A 13544-nucleotide genomic window follows, 5' to 3' on the forward strand; every position below is an offset into this window, starting at 1 on the left:
TCAAACTCCTGGCCTCAGGTGTCCCTCCCATCTTGGCCTCCCACAGTGCTAGGATTAGAGGCTAATTATTAATAATAATAATTTTTTTTGAGAAGGAATCTCACTTTGTCACCCAGGCTGGAGTGCAGTGGCACTGTGTTGGCTCACTTCAACCTCCGCTCCTGGTTTCATGCAATTCTCCTGCCTCAGCCTCCCGAGTAGCTGGGGTAACAGATGCCCACCACCAATCCTGGCTAATTTTTTAATTAATTATTTTTAATCACAACCTGTAAATTATGTGTTATTGTGACATTTAACAATATCTCTGCTTTCAGAGTGTGTATTGCGAAAGGGCCAACATGAAAGTATTATAATTGCATTGAAGAAAACCAAGCAGTCGGAAGAAATAGACCTATCTCTGTTATTAATTTTAGAGCAGCAGCCTACAATCAGCATATTTTATTGTAAATGAGGACATAGGAAGTGAAGGCCTTCCCTCCCTCCTTTCATGGATGCGGGGAGATCATCTTAATATCCAATGACCTGAAAGACTAGGTGGTAGAATGTTTTATGAAATTTGTTGAACCAATAATGTGTATGGTACAAATACAATGAAAACACCAAGAATGAGCACAGGAAAAGAAAAGAAAAAAGTAAAACAATGAGATTTATTCATTCTAAGTAGGACCAGCTCCACCTCAGAGTGGCTTTCCAACTTGGGGTGGCTTTCCACCTTTTTTAGTGTCACATTTAAGAGGTAAAGTGAAGACATATGGGATTGAGTTTAATTCAAAAATCCGAAAGGCTTGCAGGGAGAGAACGCTATACCATCTGTGGTATAGACTGAGGCATATTTCAATACTCTGAAGTTAGACAGTATGAAATTTGGTGATTTGGGGAGGATGCTAATACTATAGGGAATTTTAAATATTAGCTAGTCATTTCGCTGTTTGAAAAAAATAAATAATCTTAACTCAGTTTCACTTTTTACATACTTATATGATTGTTTTGAAAGGAATATTAAACACATTATTGGGAAACAGATATTATTGTGGGCTGTGCTTTCTTTGTACTGTCAGGAAATTACACTGAAACTCATGATAATGCTACTAAAATAAAATATTACAAACACTTATAAATAACGCATAAATGCACAGTCTCCAGAGACCCTGATAGACTAATTTTACAAACTTTTAAAAAATTATGTTTCTCATTTTCCACCAAAAGTTTTCTTTAAGTTTGTATATACCTTTTGAGAAGTGTCTTTGTTTCATTAAGAAATTTTAAAATGCAAAATAAATAAGGAAAAATAAAATTCACTAGCAATTCCATAGCTTAAATTTAACTCAAATGTTTATTTTATATTTCCATTCTCTTTATTGTATACCCATGTAATCATTTTTATAAAATGAGAAAATAATATTTAAAAAGAACAATGAGTAAAGTCGACTTAAATATAGAATTGACTTATTTACATAAATCCAATTCATAGAAAATAATAAGAAGAATGTTGCCTTTCATCTTTCAAAATTGTATGCTACACAATTTTCAAATTATGAACCCAGGGTGTTCTTTCATGTTTCACTGGAAGAGGACGAAAACACTTTCTAAACATTACTTTTTCTGTTGCCTAAGAATAAGAGTTTACTTATTATGGATATCTTGACTGCCGATAACAACACACAATTAAACTAAGGGACTAACTTTTAGATGATGAAGAATAATAGAAAATCTTCCTAACTTTTGCAATATACACACATCTGTAGATAAGAATGTCATTGGCACAATGTTCATCATGTTTGACTTATCTCAATGAAAAGTCATGTGTCTTGGAGGAAATGTATAAGATAGATATAATATTTTATGGATATATCATAGATAAGAAGACAAGAAAAAACACTATGGAAATACAGAGGAAGAAGCGATTAAGTAAGTCACTTTGGGGAATTTGAGGAAGGTCTCACCATGAAGATAACATTGAACTGGATGGATGTTGAGGAAACTTGCCTTTTGCATTGTGCCTTTAACAAGAAGTTTGATTTGTTATGTAAGTTGTAGGTTTCCTTCATACTTAATTTGACCTAATAGCAAAGGTATACAACTGATAAAGGGAGTGCTTTCTTCTAAGAGAAGTTTTGTAATAAAAACTTCCTCTTGGTGATTTGAATTCAATGAACACAAAGGAATTCTCTAATACCCTTGTTTAACCTGGCAAAACCTAAAAGAAAACAAAACAGTAACTTTCCTCTGAAAGCTTAAGCTATGACCAGTCTGTCTTCATATAAATCCTATTGAAAAATTTCATAACAATTCCTACTTCAAATGGAGGACTAAGCAAACTTAAAAAATACATGAAAAATGAACCAAAAAATGTGAATAAATGTTTTCATGATGCGTCATGAACAAAGTGCAAGATGGCAAGGTGCGCTGGAATAATGCTAGACTGTGAGTTATTCCGACTGTAGGGAGACACTCTAAGGAAGGGCTTATGTTTACTTCATATTTTTTCTCCATAGCACTATAGTGTGTGTTGCACATAGAAAACAGTCAAATAAGTTTTTTTTTTTTTTTTTTTTATGTTCTCACCATTGTGTAATCTTAAGATAGTTACTTCCTTGTTCTTCAGGAATGTATTTGGATAGATTTTTGTCACCCATATAACTAAATATTATGGATCAAGATTAAAAATTAAAAATAAATAAGTTGATCCCCTGTATATTTCCAAATGTTCTTTGGTAATTGTACTAAGAAAATCTATGTAACTAAATTATTTTATATTCAGATGCTTAATAGTAATAGTAGGCAAATCCCACAGAATTAAATATGTGTGATAGATCAGATGCTTGTTGAACAACCTGCAGGACAGATTAAATTCCTGGGTGTCTTCCATTGTCCATCACAAATCATACATCACTGCCTCTGCTTATCACCCATTGCTGTGTCATTGAAGGATGCAAACTTATTTTAATAGTTATAATCTTAAAAAATTATAATATACAACCATTTTACAAAGAGTCAATTGTCTTTATTTCAACTTATAATAAAGCTGTCAAAATCATGATTATCCATAACAAGCATAGCTAGACAGTTTTTTTTTAATTTTTTTTTTACTATTATTTGAGATCATCTCTCTGGAGATCATCTCCATATAGTTGAGTAAATGTAATAACTTTTTAATTTTATATGCACAAATAGTACTCAAGAAGATGCTATTCAAAAACTAATTGCTTACTCCACATATTTAATATGAATGTTATTTTTAGACATCAAAAGAAACATCTAAAATGATAAAGAATTTCAATAATGCCAATGACAACCTAAGGTTGATTAGTTGACATGGAAACTTAAATGCCAAACTTTACATTTGTCTGGATAGAAATAAAATACTTTGTTACAACTGCATCTATATGCTATAAAGAAAGTAATTGGTAAGGTACACATTTGCTGAGAAATAGAAGTGCATAGTTCGAGAGATAAATTGGTACATTTTTAAGTTTGTACATTTTGACTTTGTAACAATGAAATTAATGTAAAAAGGCATTTACTGAACTGTTACTGCCATCAGTGGGTATTATATTAACCTAGATAGTGAATAAATCATTAGTGACAGGTTTTGCTGAATGATATTGGCTTTTTTGTTAGCAGAAATTTTACTGAAAAATTCCAAAATAATATAAGATATAATACATCTTGGTAAATAACATTTTAAGTGTTACATAACTTAGAAACTAAACATTTGCATCATAAATAATTCACTTAGTTACCAAGAGAAAGTTATTCGTTCGGAATCAGTCTATAGTCAACACACAGAAATACATTTCACTTCTTACATATGTACCTATGTGAAAACTTTAGGTGATAAGGATAAATAGGGATATTTTTGTAAATGTAATTATCTTTTTGATGATTTTACTGTATACATCTTACCTTATCAATCTCCACTATCTCTTCTAGAACTATTTTTCTTTAGAACATTTTTCAAAAGTTTGAGTATCGTATAAAACAGTATCATGTATATTTTTTGTTGAAGAAAATAAGGGCAGCATTAGCTGTAATTTTCATGTTTCCATATACTGAAATAAGACATAAGCTATTATGATATAATAATAATACACAAATACTAATAAAATTATAATGAAAATCAACAAAATCTATTAACCAAATAGCTGTATGAAGTTATTCCTGTTTAAATGGACAGATTTTGTTTGCTTTTTCACAAGGAAGAGAGGAGAATTGACCTAATAACAGTCTATAGGAGGAAAAATAAGATAAAATGTGAATATTTTCTATCAGATTTCCCTGGTCAATATGAATCCAAATTCTATCTTTATAAAATATTGATTTGCACTAAGTAGGATTTCAAATTTCTTTTTTCAAAAATAGTTTTAAGTTTGACGTCACTTGACTACAGAAAAAGAAATACTCTTTTTGTGTCTTTTTTTTTGGGGAGGGGACTAATAACAATCAGAGAAGCATTTTTAACTAGCAGTCCCTCTTTTTTTCTGGAGCTCTCACTTACTGAATTTAAGAAGTTCCACAGCTTCAAACAATTATTTGGTGGCAAAATCATATTTAAAACCTAGCATGTCTTTCTTAAGAAATGAATTGATTCAAAATAGCACTTACCTGCTCTTCTTTTATCTAGAGACACGTCTTCCACAAAATAGGACTAATCTTTGATGTTAGTAGAAATTACTTTTTAAGAATCCTTGATTTGGGTGAAGAAGGAAGGAACGAAAACAGGGTTTTCAATCTAAAACCAACCTTGAAGATTTGTGTAATATTTTATAAGAGTTAAAAGAATCATTCTTAACACCTGCCTTGTTCAAGACATTTTTACTCTTCTAGCACCCCCTAGTGGATTTTTTTTTTAAATTCTTACCTACTGCAAAAGTTGGATAGCATGTCTCTACTGTTCAAGTTTTACTCTAAATATATAGATTATATGTGTAGTTGTTCTATTGCCCGATCATAATTATTATTCTGATGTTTTAAAAATAGATTTTTTAAGAAACAATGAACAACCACATTTAACATGATTAGAAGCAAAGTATTACAGACTGAATTTTTAGGAATCATTGACCATCTCTCAGCATGTTCTTACAAAGAATTAAAAGTTTATCTAAAAAAGTAAGATAGGGAGAGAACATGCTGCAGTTATTAAGCAGAATCAAACTATCCTACATGGTTTTTTGCTTTTTTTAACCTTAGGTATTTAATTAATAACATTAATAAAAATAAGGCGTATATATGTATACCTGTGAGCACTCCACATGTATGTAACCACTGTAGCTAATCTACACATAATAACCCTTTTATCCTTAAAAGATACCTGTGGGGCAACTACTATTACAATGAGAAAATTGGAGCATATAGAGGTAAGGTAATAAATCTATTGGCACAAAATGAAGAGGCAAAGTCTAGATTCTCAGTGATTCAATTCCTTCTGGCTTCTGAATTTGTTCATTCTGCAGATGACTGCTACTCAGAACAATGGTTTTAATAAGTGGATACAATTTATAGAAATATCAAGTTTTGGTTTTATATATAATAGAAACCAATTTTTAGAAACACTTTTGGTCATCTTTTTCAATAAAAATACTTTTTGAAAACATATCCTATTCAATATGTAAGCATTAATGTCAATTGGGGGCAAACCATTGCATCAGCTGAAAATACAAAGATGAATCATTTATATTTTTACATACATTTATAGGATTCATATACGGATGGTCTCCAACATAGGATAGTTCTTATTATTTTTCAACTTTATGATAATGTGAAAGCCACACACATTCAGGGGAAAGCAGTAGGACACTCTGTTTCTGTGCTGAGCAGAGCCAGTGAACAACAGCTCCCAGTCAACCACCATGATCCTGAGGGTAAACACCTGATACACTACAACAGGGACCCCAAATCCCTGGCCACAGACTCGATCTGTAGCCTGTTAGAAACTGGGCTGCACGGCTGGGCGCGGTGGCTCACACCTGTAATCCCAGCCCTTTGGGAGGCCGAGGCGGGCAGATCACGAGGTCAGGAGTTCGAGACCGGCCTGGCCAACATAGTGAAACCCTGTCTCTATTAAAAATACAAAAAAATCAACTGGGCATGGTGGTGGGCACCTGTAATCCCAGCTACTCGGGAGGCTGAGGCAGGAGAATTGCTTGAACTGGGAGGCGGAGGTTGCAGTGAGCTGAGATCATACCACTGCACTCCAGCCTGGACGACTGTGCGAGATTCCATCTCAAAAATAAATAAATAAATAAATAAATAATAAGTAAATAAAATAAAAAGGAAACTGGGCTGCATAGCAGGAGGTGATTGGTGGGTGAGCCAGGGAAGCTTCATCTGTATTTATATCTGCTCCCCACCACTTGCTTTACCACCTGAGCTCCATCTCCTGTCGGATCAGCCGCAGCATTAGATTTTCATAGGAGCACGAACCCTATTGTGAACTGCGCATGTGAGGAATCTACGTTGCACACTCCTTATGAGAATCTAATGCCTGACGACCTGTCACTATCTCCCATCACCACCAAATGAGACCATCTAGTTGCAAGAAAACAATCTCAGGGCTCTCACTGATTATACATTATGGTGAGTTGTACAATTATTTAATTATATATTACAAGGTAATAATAACAGAAATAAAGTGCACAATAAATGTAACGTGCTTGAATCATCCCAAAAACCTCACCACTGCCCCACTGGCCCATGGAAAAATTGTGTTCTACAATTTGTCCCTGATGCCAAAAATGTTGGGGACTGCTGCTCTATAATGGACTATGTTGCCAGATGATTTTGCCCAACTATAGGCTGATTTAAGTGTTCTGAGTATGCATAAAGTAGGCTACGCTACATGTTCAGTAGATTAAATGTATTAAATGCATTTTTGACTTATGATATTTTCAACTTATGTGGGTTTATCAGTATGTAACTCCATCTTAAATCAAGGAACACATGTGTATTTAAATATAACGAAAGATAATTATAATTTGTTGAATGATCAGGTACGCATATAAGTGTCAGTTTCCTCATCAGACTACATTATATTAGTCATCCATATTTCTTGTCCTTCTATCTCTGTAGATGAGAATCAAGCTGCTATAAGGACTGACAATAAGTGGAAGTGAGTTTATGTAAGCTCCCACTTTGTTTATTTCAGATATGCCTGAGGAAAGAGCCTCTAGTGCAATACACAGACCAAAAGTATTAAGAATCAGATTCATGTTCCATGCTCTGAATCTCAGGAGCTCCTTACTCTTCCTTAATTAGGGTAGGCCTCAATATTTTATGAGATTTTCCAAGTAGATATGCAATCTTCCCTTTATAATAAAAATAACTCCTTCTGTCTGTGCTATCTCCTTCCTACTCCACAATAGATACAGCTATGTTTCAGTAACTGAAGGGGTGGGCATGCATTAGTAATGTGGATAGGTGTGCACCAGACTCTTGCGATATCTGAAGAACAAACAAGGGCAGGATTGAAACAGGAGAGCCTGTGTTCACCAAAGGGCTGTGATTATATCACTTCTTGATCACCCTTCTCTCCCTTCTCACAACACACCTAACAACTTAATACTTCTTATCCTCCCAATGATTTAATTTTACTGTCTTTTGATAAACTCTTTATATATTAAATTTTGTTTTTTTCTTGGTATTATTATGAATACTAGTTATTACCCGAATTGGTAGTTAGACCACCTGTATTCCTCACTGGTGACCACGTTGTTATTCTTTCACGAAATAAACTTAAACCATAGTGGATCCTCTCCCACACTGTTAATTTCTATTCTTACTGCTTTCAGAAAACCCACATATATCATGCCTTTAAAACAAATGTACAAGTTTGTTAGATGTATGTACGGATTGAGAAAATATGTTCTCAACAATATATGCATAATAATTAGGTTATTAAAATTGTGATTTCTTGTTTGTCTTATACTGAAGTCTTTTTAAAATTTTTGATTTTTTTGTACCTCTTCTAGATAGGTAAAGTAGTTTTGTAGCTAAGAAAGTTACGCAGATTTATGATAATATGAAAATTATTAAAATACTATAAATTCAGAATCCTTACGTTAACATTGATAAATGCAAAAGTACCTGTATATAGACAATTTTGAGGACTCTTTTAAATTGTTGTTTGTAATTATTATGGTATATAATAAACAATTTTATGGGGTACGTGTGATATTTTTGATATAAGCGTATGATGTCTACTGATCAAAGCAGTGTAATTGTGGTGTCCATCACCTCAAGAATTTATTATTTCTTTGTGCTGGAAACATTCCAATCTACATTCTTTAGTTATTTTGAAATACACAATAAATTATTGTTTACTGTAATCACACTAAGCACTGATACATACCTAAAAGTGTTTTAGATGTTATCTTACACTTCCATTACACATAAAGAAATTAAAATTCAGAAAAAGTCAGTTGTTCATAATTACCCTATAGCTGAAAAAAGAGTCAGTTTCAAAGTGAACCTTTGATTTTAGAATTCTTTTATGTGTTGCACTAAACAAAAATGTAAAGAACTTTTGGGAACCGTAAAATAAGCAGTAAGATCAGTTTCTAACTTATAAAAAATGCTTCAAATTCCAGCATTAGACACAGAGATAATAGCTTTATGGAACTGCTTCAACAGCTGTCATGATTCTGTATTAACAACTCTAGCTTTCTAACAAATCCATCTGTCAATCTCTCTGTCTTCTAGAGGTTCTGCTTCTCTGGTTGAAACCAGATGATAGCTTGGTATAACATTTGATGGTATACAAATTTTAGTTTATTTAGAGATTGAGGAGAATATATTTTATTTATATATTGATTCATATCTTAATATGAATGCTTAAAATGCTTAATTTTATATAAGTTATATAACATTCAAGAATATATATATATATAGTATACATATGTGTGTGTATCTATATACACATACACACTCATAATCAGGTATATTTTGTCTCCGTACTCATAGTCAGGTAAACTGCTATTAGTTTCTCTTTTGGGGTATTGTAAAATTCACAGTATTGTCACCACTTTTTTCATGAATACAATTATATATCATTTGGAAAAGTTCATGGCTCATTTTCACAGCAGTTCTTGCAGGTTGATGTTTCATGACTGATATTGGTAGTCTTGAGCATATTGGTATATACAAATAGCATAAGAATAACTATGATAAGTGTAAACATTAAGTGATAACGTAGTCAATTCTTACTATTTACAGATTCTGTATTTTTGAATTTGCCTAATCACTAAAATGTTTTTGTTACACCCAAATGAATACTCTCACCATTTGCAAATTTCTGAAAGTACAGAACAATAAAAAGCTTGAGTCACCTGATGTGCAAGTTCTCAGCAGAGGTCAAAGAAGGAAGAAACACTGTCTTCTTGTTGCAGTTCTTATATTATAAACATGTATCAGTTTCACAGTATAGCTAGTGCTACCTTTTTCACATTTTTCCTGTTTATTGGTGATTTCACTGATTAAAATGTCACGCAAGCATAATGCTAAAGTACTTTCAAATATTCCTAAGCAAACAAAAAAAAAAAATTTGCTGGGCGAGGTGGCTCACACCTGTAATCCCAGCACTTTGGGAGGCCGAGTTGGGCAGATCACGAGGTCAGGAGATCCAGACCATCCTGGCTAACACGGTGAAACCCCGTCTCTACTAAAAATACAAAAAATTAGCCGGGCGTGGTGGTGGGCGCCTGTAGTCCCAGCTACTCGGGAGGGTGAGGCAGGAGAACGGCGTGAACCCGGGAGGTGGAGCTTGCAGCCAGCCGAGATTGAGCCACTGCACTCCAGCCTGGGCGACAGAGCGAGACTCCGTCTCAAAAAAGAAAAAAAAAAAAGACAAGGATGTGCCTTAAGGAGAAAAATATACGTGCTAGAGAAACTTCATTGAAGCATACGTTGTAGTGCTGTTGGCCATGAGTTCAATGTTAATGAATCAAAAATAAACATGAAACAAGGTGTTTTAAAATAAACACACATAAAACAACGTTATAGATTTTAAGGATTGATCAGTTGATGAAAGTGCTGTGACCACAGGCTGGCAGGAACCTACTCCTTTGTTTCCTCTAGGAGCAATGGTTAAGTATTCACTGATTCAGTGTTCATGATGACATTATAAAACATAACTACTGCAAATAATGAGAATCAATTACATGTTGTAATAAACATATATTGGTGTAACACATTATAGTAGAATGCCACAAATACCAATCACTCATGGGCCTTTTCTTCTAACGTGATTAATTTAATAGAGGAATATTGAATATCAAAAATCTTAGAAAATATTTGGAGGCTGGAACTAAGTTTTGGTATAGTGGTTAGTTGAGTAAGAGTTGTGATAAAATTTAAGCATCATAAAAATATTACTAGTTTTAAAATAAATTATTTATTGGCGCACAAAGCTTTTATGAATACTTGTAGTCCATCTATATCCTTGGAGGCAGCATATATGATCTAGAAGTTGTTTAAGTGCTTCTGCAAATGGCCTTGAAAAATCAAAACAGCTATGTGAGTATATGGAACTACTGAACACTGCCCAGAGCAACCAAGTAAGGGATGTGTTGGAGCAAGGGATGAGAAATTTGACTACTTTGATCATATCAGCAGTACAAGTTGTCTGAGTTCAGATCATATATTAGGCACTGACCTCTGGAATGTGTCTGTGGTAGAAACTCTAGGATAGTAGAGTCACCTGCCCCTTGGCTATACTATAATGCCTGATGCCAGGATGGATGAGAGCCAAATTAATAGATAATTTGTTGGAAGAGTTTGATTTGGTTCATCATTTTGAATACTGATTAAGATAAAGCTATAATTTTATTAATGATCATTGTGTTCTAAACAAATTTTAAAAATTAAAAATATCATAAATTATTGGAATATATAATGAACTTTTATTAGGTAGTGTGTTTATTTGGCTCCGTGATGAAAGGCCTTGGCTTCTGCAGGACACCCTCATTATTCAGGTCAGAGTCAACAAGAATGAACATGGATTTCAGTGTGTCCTTATAGGGTTCAAGCTCATAATGATTTCCAGCTTCCTTGTGACCTTCTTTTCTGACCGCCTGTTCTGTGAACTTCAAACTCCAGCATTAGACACAGAGATAATAGCTTTACGGGACTGCTTCACCAGCTGTCACAATTCTGTAATAACAACTCTATCTTTCTAACAAATCCATCTGTCAGTCTCGCTATGTCTTCTAGAGGTTTTGCTTCTCTGGTTGAAACCAGACTGATAGCTTGGTATAACATTTGATGGTGCATAAATTTTAGTTTATTTAGATATTGAGGAGAATATATTTTATTTATATATTGATTCATATCTTAATTTTATTACCATACATGCATGGCAACTTATCTCACTTAGCAAGCATTTTATATAGGTGAATCTGAGTTTATTTAGGCATGTATTTTGCATTAATGTACATTTCCATAGCTTATTTAAATATTTAATACAATATTCAAATAAATGGTAAATAAACAATGAATTCATATTTCTGTCTCAACCTAATATGTATGAACAAAGTGAACAACAAATAGCTCTTTGCATCATTTAAATACCTGTGGGTTTTATAAACATGTATATATTTGATTTTAAATAAACAGTAGATGATTTCATTATTATCTGAGCCACAGACCATGATAAGATCAACATAATACATTCACTATAAATGTCCTAGATTTTTAATTAGTCTAATTTAACTAGGAAGAATACAAATATCTAATATATTTCAAGTAAATAAATTTGAAAATATATCTCTCTTTTGCTAACTATAATCAGATGTTGATAATGCTTTAATATGTGGAACACTTGAAATAAAAATAGGCAAGTCAAACACTACTATTGGGTTTGTAAATAAAATATTGATCCTTACATATGACAGTGCATATTATCAGAAACAAATTTGTATCTTCTTCCGGAAGACCAATGTTAAAGAAAACATAGGAAGTAAATTTATTAATACTGCTTATGGTGTGATGAGTTATTTGTTTTATCCCGATGTATTTGTTCGTTTTTATACTGTTGATAAAGACATACCCAAGACTGTGAAGAAAAAGAGGTTTAACTGTACTTACAGTTCCAAATGGCTTGGAAGGCCTCAAAATCATGGCAGGAGGTGAAAGACACTTCTTACATGGCAGCAGCAAGAGAAAACTGATAAAGATGCAAAAGCGGAAACCCCTGATAAAACCATCAAATCTCATGAGATTTGTTCACTACCACAAGAACAGTATGGGGAAAACTGCCCCCCATGATTCAAATTATCTCCCACTGGATCCCTCCCACAACACGTGGGAAATAGGGAATTATGGGGGTACAATTCAAGATGAGATTTGGGTGGGGACACAGTCAAACCATATTGCTTGACTAAAGGACAACATCTGCTTTACATTTGGACCAAGGTCATTCATATATATGTGTGTATATATATATATATATATTTTTTTTTTTGTGAGATGGACTCTCACTCTGTCACCCATGCTAGAGTGCAATGGCACAGTCTTGGCTCACTGCAAACTCCGCCTCTTGGGTTCAAGTGATTCTCCTGCCTCAGCCTCCCAAGTAGCTGGGACTATAGGCGCCCACCACCACACCTGCCTAATGGTCATATTTTTATAAATTGCAAAATATATTAAGATGTGCCAAAATGTTTTGATACAAGCCTATCTTCCCTAGCTCTTAATGAAAATTCTCCATATGTGATTCTAAAATGATGAACCTTGGCTTCTGGGTATGATCATTTGACATAAGAAAATTCTTATAGACTAAACTTTATCGGTGCATATTTTAATAAGATAACCTTATCATTTTACCTTGGTGTTCCAAGGTCTATAGAAAATGTATTAATTTCCTTCACCTCCCTTTTCCGAACTTCATTCTCATGGTACTTTGTCTCAGATAATCTCTACATCTTTCTCAAGTGCTCAGGTTTCTCCTAAAAGACTGACTCTCCACTTTTGAACTGTCCTTATCCAGCCCAAAAATCATCTGTTAATGTTTGGCAAATAAATTCATGACTAGGCTGTTTTAGTGATTAAGGTTCTTCTTTTTTCTTTTTTTTTTTTTACTAGTTTGACTCGGTCCAAAATCCAAAATTCTCCATAACTTGACTCTCAGTTAAATCCTTTTTTTTTTTTTTTAATTTTACTTTAAGTCTGGGATACATGTGCTGAACGTGCAGGTTACTTAGGTATATATGTGCCATGGTAGTTTGCTGCACCTATCAACTGTCATCTGGGTTTTAAGCCCCGCATGCATTAAGTAATTGTCCTAATGCTCTCCCTCCTCTTTCCCCACACCCCTGACAGGCACCAGTGTGTGATGTTCCCCTCCCTGTGTCCATGTGTTCTCATTGTTCAACTCCCGTTTATGAGTGAGAACATGTGGTGTTTGTTTTTCTGTTGCTGTGTTAGTTTGCTGAGAATAATGGTTTCCAGCTTCATCCATGTCCTTGCAAAAGACATGAACGCATTCCTTTTTATGGCTGCATAGTATTCCATGGTGTGTATATGCCACATTTTCTTTATCCAGTCTATCATTG

Source organism: Rhinopithecus roxellana, chromosome 18 (assembly GCF_007565055.1).
Source record: "Rhinopithecus roxellana isolate Shanxi Qingling chromosome 18, ASM756505v1, whole genome shotgun sequence".
Taxonomy (NCBI): Eukaryota; Metazoa; Chordata; class Mammalia; order Primates; family Cercopithecidae; genus Rhinopithecus; species Rhinopithecus roxellana.